Genomic DNA, 12,560 nt, shown 5'->3' with positions numbered 1-12,560 from the left:
TAAAGAGGAGAGAGAAGAAACCGGTAACCCCACGAAGAAACGGCACCAAGCGCACGTACCTAGGCAGAAACGCACTTAATCGGATCCCGTATGCAGCGCCGAGCCGTTCCATCTCTTCTCCTTTTCCCCTTTCGTCCCAGTGACCTTCATCTCATCTTCTCCGTCGCCATGCGCCGCCGCTCCCAGCGCAACAGCCACTCCGTCCTCGCCCCGCCCCGCCGCACCTAGCGGACGACTACTCCGTCGTCGCCCTGCGCCGTCGCCCCCAGCGGAACGGCCACTCCGTCGTCGCCCTGCGCCTCTGCCCCAGTACAGCAGCAGCCATCCCGTCTGGTTGTGGAAGCCCAGCCCCGGCCGACCCTCCGGCCTGCATGGACCAGCGGCGGGAGATAGCTGCTCAATGATAAATCTAAGCCTTTCCCCCAAAATCGAGCTGCTAGTTTGTTTCAAAATCTGTCTTCTGTATTCAACTTCAGCTCGTGCTTGCTCCCTCCCAATCCATGCTTAGATGAGATTTTTGTCTGCAACTTTTTCTCTCATACTGAATTATATGTAATTTATAGATTGAATAGTATGTAATCTGAACCATAGGTAAATTGATGATAGTCTGAACTATGAATAGTGGAGACTCTGATATAAATATTATGTGATCTGAACCATATGCCCTGGTCCCAGGTTCTTGCTAAACTACAGTCCATGATTTGTTTTGCACATCGACTATCTAACTAGGTTACAGAAAGTACTACTAGTTGATTTTATTTTAGGCAACTGAAGCAATTTCAAAATTACCATGATTTTATTTTACTCAAGCACTCATGCAGAGTATCAGGGTCCAAACAAATTGCCACCACCACTACTGTTTTTCATTTTGGGTTTGATGGAACTGATTCGCAAAATTGTTGTCTCGTTTGTTACGTATTTGCCGAGGCGATTTTAGTAGCTACGACCATGCCACAAAGTTTACATACTACTAAGATCTCAGGACTAATTAAATGAAGAGTGCTTAGCTACAAGAAGCTAAGAACCTATGCATTGGGGATTTTGGTTGCTAAGCCCTTTAATATGCTTAGCACCTTTTCTAAGCACCCATGCATTGGAACCAGCCTTATGTTACTCTAAACACCTCTCTCCTCATTTATTAGTTCTTTTTTAAGGATAAAAACACGTTGCATGCACCCACAACATGAAACACATTCACACGCTATAAAAGCACACATGAACACCCTACCCTATGAGCACCTTTAAGAATTGAGCCGACGCGATCTTGTTATTGACGAAGTCGACGGGCACGTCATACAAGTGAATAAATAGCACCGAAAATCTTGAAAATATGCGACCACACGTGCCAAGTCTAAAACTTGAATCCTAGTGGGCTGATTTCAGCACAAGAAATCTAACCATGTGCATAAAGGATTTTCATTCAATTGTCCTATCAAAGTGAGAGCTGGTGATCCAGATTTTAGGAGTATTTAGACCTGAGAGCCAAAACAGATTTCCGCATTAAAAGTTAAGATACATTCAGTCTCTTGGGCTCTTGGCTCATAACTGGAGATTTGACTGCCAGCTCAGGTCTTGTCTATTAGAGAAAATACGTAATCCCAACCTATCTCTCTCTCTCTCTCTCTCTCTCTCTCTCCCTCTCCGTATCCTACTCAATCTCTTGTATATCTTCCTTGTACGCCAAGGCAGACTCCTGCCGATAGTCTCAATATATATCGATGCCTCTCCCCATCGAGGGAGCAGGGAGTTCGCACATAATCTTACATGGTCATTAGAGCCACCTCTTTCCATACATCTAGCCACAAACCAAAACCCTAGAATTCACATACTATCGTCTCCATGGCTTCCTCTGCCGGCGTCGCCCTTAACCTCGGTTCGCCGCCATCTGAGAAGCTCGCAAGAGGAAACTTCATCCTCTGGAAGACTCAGGTGCTTCCAGCCCTGCGAGGTGCGCAGGTGATTGGACTCCTCGACAACACAGACGCCGCTCCGCCCAGGATGGTGGAGGTCACGAAGGCGGACAAAACCACGGCCCTAGAGCCGAACCCTATGTATGGGCCTTGGATCGCCAAAGACCAGCAGGTCCTGTCTTATCTTCTGAATTCCATGTCGCCAGAGATCCTTGCGCAGGTCGTCGGGAAGGACTCCACTTTTGAACTCTGGACGACGGTGACAAACCTCTTCGCCTCGCAGTCGCAATCTCGGATCACCAATCTGAGAATCGCCATCACCAACACAAAGAAGGGCAGCATGTCAAGCTCGGCGTATATGGCAAAGATGAAAAGCCTCGGCGATGAACTAGCTGCTGCCGACCGTCCCGTCTCTGATCCGGAGATGGTGGACTACATCTTGGCCGGACTAGACCGCGACTACGACTCCGTGGTGGCGGCGATCGGCACTGTCAAGAACACCATCACCACCGATGATCTTTTTGCTCAGATCTCTGCCTTTGATCAAAGGATGGAGATGCTAGGCGACTCAGCTTCAGGCGGGTTCCACTCATCTGCTAATGTGGTCTACAGGGGCCGTGGACAGTCTCGCGGTAGATCCCGCGGGCGAGGAGGAAGGGGGCGTGGCCGCGGTGACCACGGTGACCGCCAGCCCTCGTCTTCCAATGGAGGCAGCGGCTTCAGAGGGCGCCCTCGACAGCAACAACAGCAGCAGCAGGTGCGTGAGCAACAACATGATTATCCTGAGTGCCAAATATGCTTCAAACATCATCCAGGAGGTGCTCGGGTCTGTTGGTGGCGCTATGAGGAGAACGACCCAGAAGAAAAAGAAGCGCATGTTGTCTCCTATGGCGTGGACACAAATTGGTATGCCGATAGTGCAGCAACAAACCACATTACAGGTGAACTTGACAAATTGACGATGCGGGAGAAGTACAATGGAGGCGACCAAATTCGCACGGCAAGCAGTTCTGGTATGGATATCACACACATTGGTAGTTCAATAGTTGAAAACCCCGTGAAAAATTTACATCTGAAAAATGTCTTGCATGCTCCTCAAACATCCAAAAATCTTGTTTCCGTTCATCGATTCACTCTTGATAATAATCTCCTTATAGAATTCTACCCTTATTTTTTCTTGGTCAAGGACTTGAGCACAAGGAGAATCATTCTTAGAGGACGGTGCGTGGGAGGCCTCTACCCACTCATATCATCATCATCATCATCATCATCATCATCTTCATGGTCAAATAAACAAGCAAATAGTGTCACCAAGCTTTCTTCATCAAGGTGGCATAGTCGCTTGGGTCATCCATCTTCAGTCATAGTTAGACATGTTCTTAGCAAAAATAAACTCTCTTATGAGCCTAGTGTTGAGTCAGTTTGTGATCCGTGTCAACAAGCAAAAAGTCATCAATTACCTTATCCTATTTCTACTAGTGTGTCCACTGCTCCCCTACAACTTATCTTTTTAGATGTATGGGGGCCAGCTCCTACTTCAGTTGGTAGATTTTCCTATTATGTAAGCTTTATTGATGACTATAGTAAATTTACTTGGATTTATTTACTAAAGAAACGATCTGATGTATTCCAAGTTTTTATCAATTTCCAAAACCTTGTTGAACGCAAACTGAACTCCAAAATCATTGCTATGCAAAGTGACTGGGGTGGTGAGTATGAAAAATTGAATTCTTTCTTCCAAAAACTTGGCATATCCCATCATGTCTCTTGCCCTCATGCTCACCAACAGAACGGGTCTGCTGAAAGAAAGCACCGTCACATAGTTGATATGGGGCTTGCATTATTAGCAAACGCATCCATGCCACTTAAATTTTGGGATGAAGTATTCTTAACTGCCACATATCTTATCAACTTGCTTCCAAGTAAAGTCATCAAATTTGAAACACCTATCACACGGCTTCTTGGTGTCACACTCAACTACACATCTCTTCGAATCTTTGGTTGTGCATGTTGGCCAAATCTTCGACCCTACAACACACGAAAACTCGCTTTCCGCTCAAAAAGGTGTGTCTTTTTAGGTTATAGCCCCATTCATAAAGGTGTCAAATGTCTTGATGTTCCCACTGGTCGGGTCTATATATCCAGAGATGTTGTCTTTGATGAGACAGTTTTTCCCTTTGCCTCGCTTCATCCAAATGCCGGTGCACTTCCGCAAAGAAATTCTCCTTCTTCCGTCACATCTACGGTCTTTTGATCATGGGGGCGACAACAATTGTACTAATCAATGTGATGATATTCCTGCTGGTACTTGTTCCTCTCTTATGCCTGTGCAGGTCCCTGGTCAAAACGGTGTTCAAAATGATCAAAATTTCGAAAATATGGCTCAATTTGACCCATTATTGCATGTGGAGGAAGAAGACGAACCTGGCACGAACAACGAAGGAGATCCGGTGGCGCCAGGAACTCCTGTGCGTGCGCAGTCCTCGGATCGCGTGAGCGGATCGTCCTCGGATCGCGCTCCAGTCGGCTCCACGCCTGACTCAAGGGGCGGCCACTCTCGTGCAGCCACGTCAACGACAAGCGCGACAGGCGGGTCCAGCGGCGGGACCGAATCCCCCTCGTCACGCGCGCGCGTCCAGCCGCGGTCGGGCGATGGATCTGCTGCATCGGGCCGCATGGGTGTCACCCGTGTGTCCGCGGGGGGTGCAGCCACACCTACAGCCACAGGATCTTCTGCGCACGTCGGGACAAATCTGTCTGGGTCAGCACATGCAGATTCGCCTGGATCTTCTGTGGCAAGTTTACCAGCGGTTCAGCCGGAGGTTTCTTCACGTGTTATGACACGGTTACAAAAAGGTATATGTCGTGGTTTTGTCATGGCAGATGTCCTAGAGAAAGGACTTAGTCGTGGAGCCATCGCGATGGGTTAGCTTGAAGGCGTTAAAGCGGACACAAGGACACAAGAGAGTTTATACTAGTTCGGCCCCTTCAATGAAGGTAAAAGCCTACGTCTAGTTGTGATGGAATTGTTGGGTGTTTCGATGACTAGGGAGCAATAAGCTTCGCCTATGTCTCGAGTTGTTGTCCGTTGTCCTTGAACCGCCGCCGGGTCGTCCCCTTATATACATGGGTGACGCCCATCGGTTTACAGAGTCCTAACACCGGCTCATGGATGTGTCCGGTTTGGTCTCTACTTATTCCAAATTTACAATACAAGTTACATATTGACGCCGGTTTACGGCTACGGGCTCTCAACCGATTATGGGTCTTGAGCCCTCATCTACCTTCATGGGCTTTAACATGCTTAACTACTGATGAAGCTAATCCGGCCCAGATAGGCCGGTTTACGCCCAGTAGTAATATCCCCAACATTAGGCCCCAGATTGATTTGAACAGGTTCATGTCAATCCTTAGCAAAAAACTTCATTTTCAACATCTTCTTGTAGTTTGGTGAACCGCCGTGATGTCATCTTCTCTGATTGCTGTAAATCGGCATGACGTCATCTTCATAAAGAAACTATCCGTGATACCTTCTTGTTTAATAGATCAACGATAATCGAGGCGACCGCTCTGTTTCCAAACTTGCGGCTCCTTGATTTTCGCGCCTGACCCATGTCCCTTGCTTTATAAATAGGACCGAAGGGTCATTCCTTTTTTCCCCTTCGTGCCCTTCTGCTTCCTCTTCCTCTCGTCGCCCAGTCTTCGGAGCTCCGCCGCCGTCGACCTCTGCACCAACCTTGGCCGCTGCATCACCCTGAACGCACCAGAGCACCGCGGCGACCTTCCGCTTCTTCCTCAGCCCCAGTAAGTCTTCTATCCTTTCCATCATAGATCTGTTCTAGGGTTTCCCTGTTCTTCCCGTGTTCATCGCTTGCTTCTTGTTCATATGATAGATCCTTAGACGAGTCTGTGTATCTTCGCTCTGTGTAGCGATAGTTTTTATCCTCCGTTTTCACTGTCCGGCATACTAAGAGCATAGATCTTATCCATACCTTTGCTTATTGATTCGGTACTGCTCCTTTTGGGCCTTGAATATTTATCTCCTTTATAAACATGTTCCAGATCCAAAGCTGTAGCATAATGTTGTGAAATCTGTTTTTGCGTACTTACTCATCTACAGTCTTGATTGTTCAATGCTTAGATCCGGCGGTTTAACTTTGTAGAAGAATTTTACAAACCGATATATACCATTAGTCCCCTTGTTGAACCGCCAGATATTGGTTGCTTCATGAAACTCCGGTTCAGATAGTTCTGCCTCCGGTTTAACAGTGCCCATACCAACATACCTTGATCAAATGTATTTTTGAACCGGGATCTTCTACCTTGTAGATTCCGTCATGGCCAAGCAAGTATATGAGTGCAATTGGGTCCCTTCCCGCGTCACAGAGGATCAACTAGAGGATTTAGTCCTTATTGGCGCCTTGGGCAGCAAAGACACCCTCCATTGGAGGGCTCCTGGCAAAGAATGCCCCCCACACCTCGAGAAGGAGAGGTTGTTGTTTTCATAGACCACTTAGCTCGGGGCTTTAAACCGCCTGGTTCTAAATTTTACCGGGATGTTCTGGCTGATTTTCAACTCCATCCGCAAGACACTGGCCCCAACTCTGTTACAAATATGTGCCACTTCCAAGTGCTCTGTGAGGTGTTCTTTCAAGAGGAGCCCACAGTAGAATTATTCAGAGATCTTTTCCATCTAAACCGCCGTACTGAGTTTACTGATGGCTCTAATACGGAATTGGGTGGCATGGCGATTCAAAAAAGGAAAGAGGTCACATACCCTCACGCCAAGCTGCACAGTCACCCCAAGGAGTGGAATCAGACATGGTTCTACTGCAAAGACACCTCCCCTGCTGGTGAGAATCCCTTGCCTGGGTTTCGTCCGGAGCGGCTCAGCAATGCCCATCCTTTTCCTCAAAGATTGACTGCTCACGAGAGAAGCAAATATGCTCCCCAGCTGTCAAAGCTTAGAGCCTTTATGGCCAACGGTTTAACAGGTGTTGACCTTGCCCACTGTTGGATATCATGGAGCATACTGCCCCTTAGTCAGCGCTCCGGTTTGATGTGCGAATATACTGATAGTGTGGATGACCCACTGCGACATTCAAGACTTCAGCTCTCCGGTGAAGAAATCACAGAGGCTGTGCGTAAGATACTGAATGAACCGGAACACATCTACGCTAGAACCGGCCTGCTTCCCTTCTGTGCCACCAACAAACCGCCAGCTGTAAGACTTTGATTTTTCTCTTTGCTGAACCTGTTATTGATATGTCTAGTCATTGTTTTTAATATCAGTGTCTGCATAATCAGGGCGATGATCCGTTTTGGAGCAAAAAGCTGCCACAGGAGAAACCAGAGAAAACAGATAAACCGGAAAGAGCAACCCGCAAAAAACTAAAGCTGTGAAGAAGACTGCCCACCGGAAAAGAACCACTGCATCTTCTAATCCGGCCCCTGATGACGAGGTGGATAATCCGTACCTTGAGGTAGAGCTTGACTCACTTGGTTTATTTTTCATGCATCTTATTGATGATGATATTTGTCAGGATGATGCCGAAGCCAGCCATGCGGATGTTGCAGAGGTAATTATTCTCTCTTCCAATTCAGAAACTTTCCCTTCACAAAAAATCCGTCAGGCAAACCGGAAAGTTAAATTTTCTCATCCTCTTGCTTATTTGGATCCTAAACTTCTTATGAAGACTCAACAACACGAGGCTCGCCGCACCACCCGGCACAGCGGCCAGGTAGTTACCTCCGCCGGTTTACCGAACAGTCCGGTTCGGAAACGTCATTCCGAGGTCTCTAATTCGCTTGTCAGTGCTTTTCCTAAAGCGGGCTGTTTTCGTCAACCTCTTAATCCGCCTGACTCCGATTATCAGGTTGTTTCCCACTCATCTTCTGGCGAGTCATCAGCTACTCAGCTCCCACCGCTCAAAACAGTGCTTGGGTAAGCTATATTTATCGTGATGTTTGCAGTATATTGCCTTAGAACATATGTTGTATTTAATTTTGTTATTCTTTTCAGGGCCAAACCTAGGCCGAGCAAGAAGGCCCGCCTGGATAAAGCGGCCGAAGAAGTTCTCATTCTTGAACCAGGCACGACACCCGATCTTGAAGCGGATGTCCCTGGAGATATTCCCAATGATCCACCGCAGCCAGATGATGATCTTACTGCTGAAGAGAGACCTACTGATACCTCAGGTCCTATCCACCAGCCCACAGGTTCTCTCCGGATTGAAAGCTCCACTGGTCCAGCAAAATCTACTGATTAGCCAACAGCTCCAGTGCAAATCGGCGGTACCAAGGATGATGAAGTTGTCATTACTGGCACTGGCCATACTGAGCCAAGCAATCCTGTGGCTTTATCCAAACATTCTGCCAAGGAAGAATTTGCTGCTTTTGGCAAAGGCAAGTGGAACGCTGATCTGACGGCTTACGCTGCTCTGAACGCCCAAGATATCCATTCTGGCTATCTAAACCGGCTGTATACTAGCCGAGACTACGAAGCCGGTCTGGTTAATATGATGAAAGATAAATATGAGGTAACTTCCATATGCTCCTTCCTGCTTGTATGCTTTCATTCTTGCTGACTCTCCTAGCCCCTAAGGGCCGATTTGAAATATTGTTTCAAACCGGGACTTAATAATATGAATCTTGATGCTTTGAAATTTGCTGATGTAGTCCCCAAGGGCCGGTTCAACTTAGCGTAGTTAAACCGATACTTTAAGTAATTGAAACTGCCGCATTAGAATACATATGATCAAATAGTCATTAGCCCCCAAGTGCCAAGTTGAATACTTGTATTGAGCTTGGGACTTTGTAAACAATTGAAAAGATGAAGATCGAATATGCATTAGCCCCCAAGTACCAAGTTGAATACTTGTATTGAGCTTGGGACTTTGTAAACAATTGAAAAGATGAAGATCGAATATGCATTAGCCCCCAAGTGCCAAGTTGAATACTTGTATTGAGCTTGGGACTTTGTAAACAATTGAAAGATGAAGATCGAATATGCATTAGCCCCCAAGTGCTAAGCACATAACTTGTTATGTGGTTGGCACTTGAATCCTTCTACCGACTTGTTGAAACATATATCTGTATGCCTGCAGGCGGAGCTGAAGGCGAAAGAAAACCAAGTCATTGATCTTCAAGAAAACTTGAAAACCCAATAGGCTGAAACCTCCAAAGCAAAAGAGGAATTGGCCAGTGCCTTAAGCACCATGGAACAACTTAAGGAGAACTTCAAGAAGAAACGGGTGGATTGGGCCACTGAAAAGTCCGCTTTGACCAAACGAGCAGAGGATGCCGAGGCTGCATTAAAACTAGTGACAGATGAACTGACGAGCATAAAGCGGCACGTTCATGCCATGACCACCGCTATCTTTGGTAAGCCAGCTTGCCTTCTGAATCGGTTCTGCCTTCTTACAGAGTCACCGGTTTATTAACCCTTTATGGTATTTCACGGACACGCATTGGTCACTTGGGGTCAGATGTGCGGAAGAAATTAAAGGCCGCATATACCTTAGTTGAACAATTGTATACTGGTGCCCAGCGGATCATCTGTACCGCGTCTCATAACAAACCGGCGCCCAGTTTGATTCAAGATACTCTGATGAAGCTGTCAGTGCTTCCTGCCCGGGTTGAAGAGCTGAAGAAATCCGCTGCTCGAACCGGTGCAATCAATGCTTTAATCCGGGCAAAAGCCTGGGTGCCGGATTTTGATCCTATTGAAGCGGCTCAGGGTTATCCCAGCTTGAAGGAAGACAGGTCAGAATTTGGTGAAGCGGATTTGCGAGCCATAAACCGGGAGGTACGTCCGCTAACTTGTCAACTGGCTGAGGAAGCAAATTTGTCTCATTATCAAGCCCGATATGACAGCCAGAACAAGCGAATAGCTGCACCAATCCATGAATCAGAAAACCTGATCCCTCCAATCCGTAAGCATACTTACGCTCCCGATATTGACCCGTCTTCGCTAATCCATGACGAAGCTGTTTTTAAGCACTAATGGGAATCGACTGGACAACTGTGGATTTCCAGCCATTGGGTAGAGAAACAGAAGCTGAAGCGGCGCAGGATGACCCACAACCATCAGGCCAGGCTGGTGGCCAATCTTAAACCGGAAGCCAGTTTTAAAACTGTCTCTCCTTTGTGAAAAACAATTATGTTATTATGGGCACCATGTTGCCTTGTAATAGGCTAGCTGATACCTTTGATGTTGATATGCCTTCGTGCATAACTTGTTCTTCCTGTGGTAATGAACTTTCCAAAATACTTTCTGAAATAAGAAATTCGTTAAGTGCCACCGCGGTTGTACCGTCAGGCGAAATATGATGTCTGTATGTATAAAGTCAAAACATCCAAAACAAAATTTTAAGTATATATGATCAAAAAATTTGCGATACATAATACCTGCCACCGTTGAGTGTGAAGTTGGCTTGGCCAATCTTGAAGCAGAGTTTTGCAAACCCACACTGTTGGAGGAAATAACGAGTCCTGTATATATGTATAATCAAATATGAAATATATCATACCTATGACATTGAATCACATCGTTGGCTTTACCAACTTTTTGTAGTAAGGGTGATAACCCAAATTTTGAGTGCTGATAACTCCTTCTATATTGTGCCGGTTTATAATAAAACCGTGCCGGGTTGTGATAAACATCGTGTTACTCCATAAGAGGATGTTAACAACAAGGATCAAACCGGGCAAATAGTCTCCGGATTGACGTGAACTGTGTTTCTTCAATTGATTGGTTAAAAAACTTTGTCGGTTTAAAAACACAATGAAAAGCAAAAAAAAACCTTCAAAGAAAAGTATGAAACACGACCAAAAAAGATTTATTTAAGCTGATCAAATGGTGTAACCATGGCCAAACACGACCAAGCTCCCGTTAGGTGTAACTATGGTTCTAGTTAGCCAGGTCCCCAAGTGATTCTTGTGGCATTTATGCTGACCAAATGGCGTGGTCATGGTTCGGGTTCGACCAAGCCCCCAAGTGATTCTGTGGCCTTAGGCCGATCAAGAGGCGTGACTGGTTCAGACATGACCAAGTCCCCAAGTGATCTGGTGTATTTCGCCTATCAAGAGGCATGGTATTGGTTCGGACACGACCAATCCTCCAAGTGATATAACACGATTCTTTTAGCAAAGTGAACTCAAGGGGTAAACCGGAGGCCGCTTTAGAGCAACTCCGTGTAACCTCACATGATGTAAAAGAACAGATACCCCGTTTTAGCCGAGGTTCCGGTTTATTAAAATATATACATTGTCGTAATATGTAAATAAGTATAGCCAATGGCTCAGGTATAGTAAGGCCGAAGATGAGCTATATTCCACGGCCTGTTAGTCTCCTCCTCTGATGTACGTGAGTCCTTATGCTCTCGAATATCAATCAGATAGTACGACCCATTGTGCAGATTCTTGCTGACCATGAAAGGCCCCTCCCAAGGTGGGGATAGCTTATGCATATCAGTCTGATCTTGGATGAGCTGAAGCACCAAATCTCCTTCCTGAAAGGTTCTGGTTCTGACTCGACGACTGTGATAACGACGAAGGTCCTGCTGGTAAATCACCGATCGGGCTGCTGCGATATCACGCTCTTCATCCAACAGGTCCAAAGCATCTTGCCGTGTTGTTTCGTTGTCCGCTTCAATATAAGCCGTGACACGAGGTGAATCATGACGGATGTCACTGGGGAGAACCGCCTCCGCTCCATAAACCATGAAGAACGGTGTGTATCCTGTTGATCTGTTGGGTGTTGTATTGATGCTCCATAACACAGATGGTAATTCTTCTACCCAACAACCCGGCGTTCTCTGCAAAGGAACCATGAGCCGGGGCTTGATGCCTCTCAAGATCTCTTGATTAGCTCTTTCTGCTTGACCATTGGACTGTGGATGTGCCACTGATGAAACGTCGAGCCGGATGTGCTCCCGTTCGCAGAACTCCTTCATAGCACCTTTGGACAAATTGGTACCGTTATCTGTGATAATACTGTGCGGAAAGCCAAAACCGGAAAATCACCTTTTTGATGAACTGAACCGCCGTGGCCGCATCACACTTGCTAACAGGTTCTGCCTCCACCCACTTTGTAAACTTGTCCACCGCCATCAGGAGGTGGGTCTTCTTGTTTTTGGACCTTTTGAAAGGCCCCACCATATCCAGCCCCCAAGTCGCAAACGGCCAAGTAATTGGAATCATCCTCAATTCTTGAGCCGGTACATGAGCACGTCTTGAAAATCTTTGGCAACCATCACATCGTCTGACTAGATCCTTTGCCTCAGCATGAGCAGTTAACCAATAGAAACCATGGCGAAACGCTTTAGCCACCAGAGACTTTGAACCGGCGTGGTGACCACAATCTCCTTCGTGGATCTCACGCAAAATTTCACGGCCTTCTTCAGGAGACACGCAACATTGAAAAGCTCCTGATACACTGCAATGATGCAACTCACCGTTGATGACAGCCATGGACTTGGATCACTGGATTATCTGCCGGGCCAGAATCTCATCTTCTGGCAACTCGCCCCGGTTCTTGTACGCCAGGTAAGGAAGCGTCCAATCCGGAATAACATGAAGAACTGCCACCAATTGAGCCTCCAGATCAGGAATGGCCAAATCCTCTTCACCAGGGATCTTCACCGACGG

This window comes from Triticum urartu, chromosome 1A, assembly GCF_056163025.1.
Source record: "Triticum urartu cultivar PI428250 chromosome 1A, HENAU_Tu73, whole genome shotgun sequence".
NCBI lineage: Eukaryota > Viridiplantae > Streptophyta > Magnoliopsida > Poales > Poaceae > Triticum > Triticum urartu.
The sequence above is the reverse complement of the archived record's forward strand: the minus strand, read 5'-3'. Positions refer to the sequence as shown.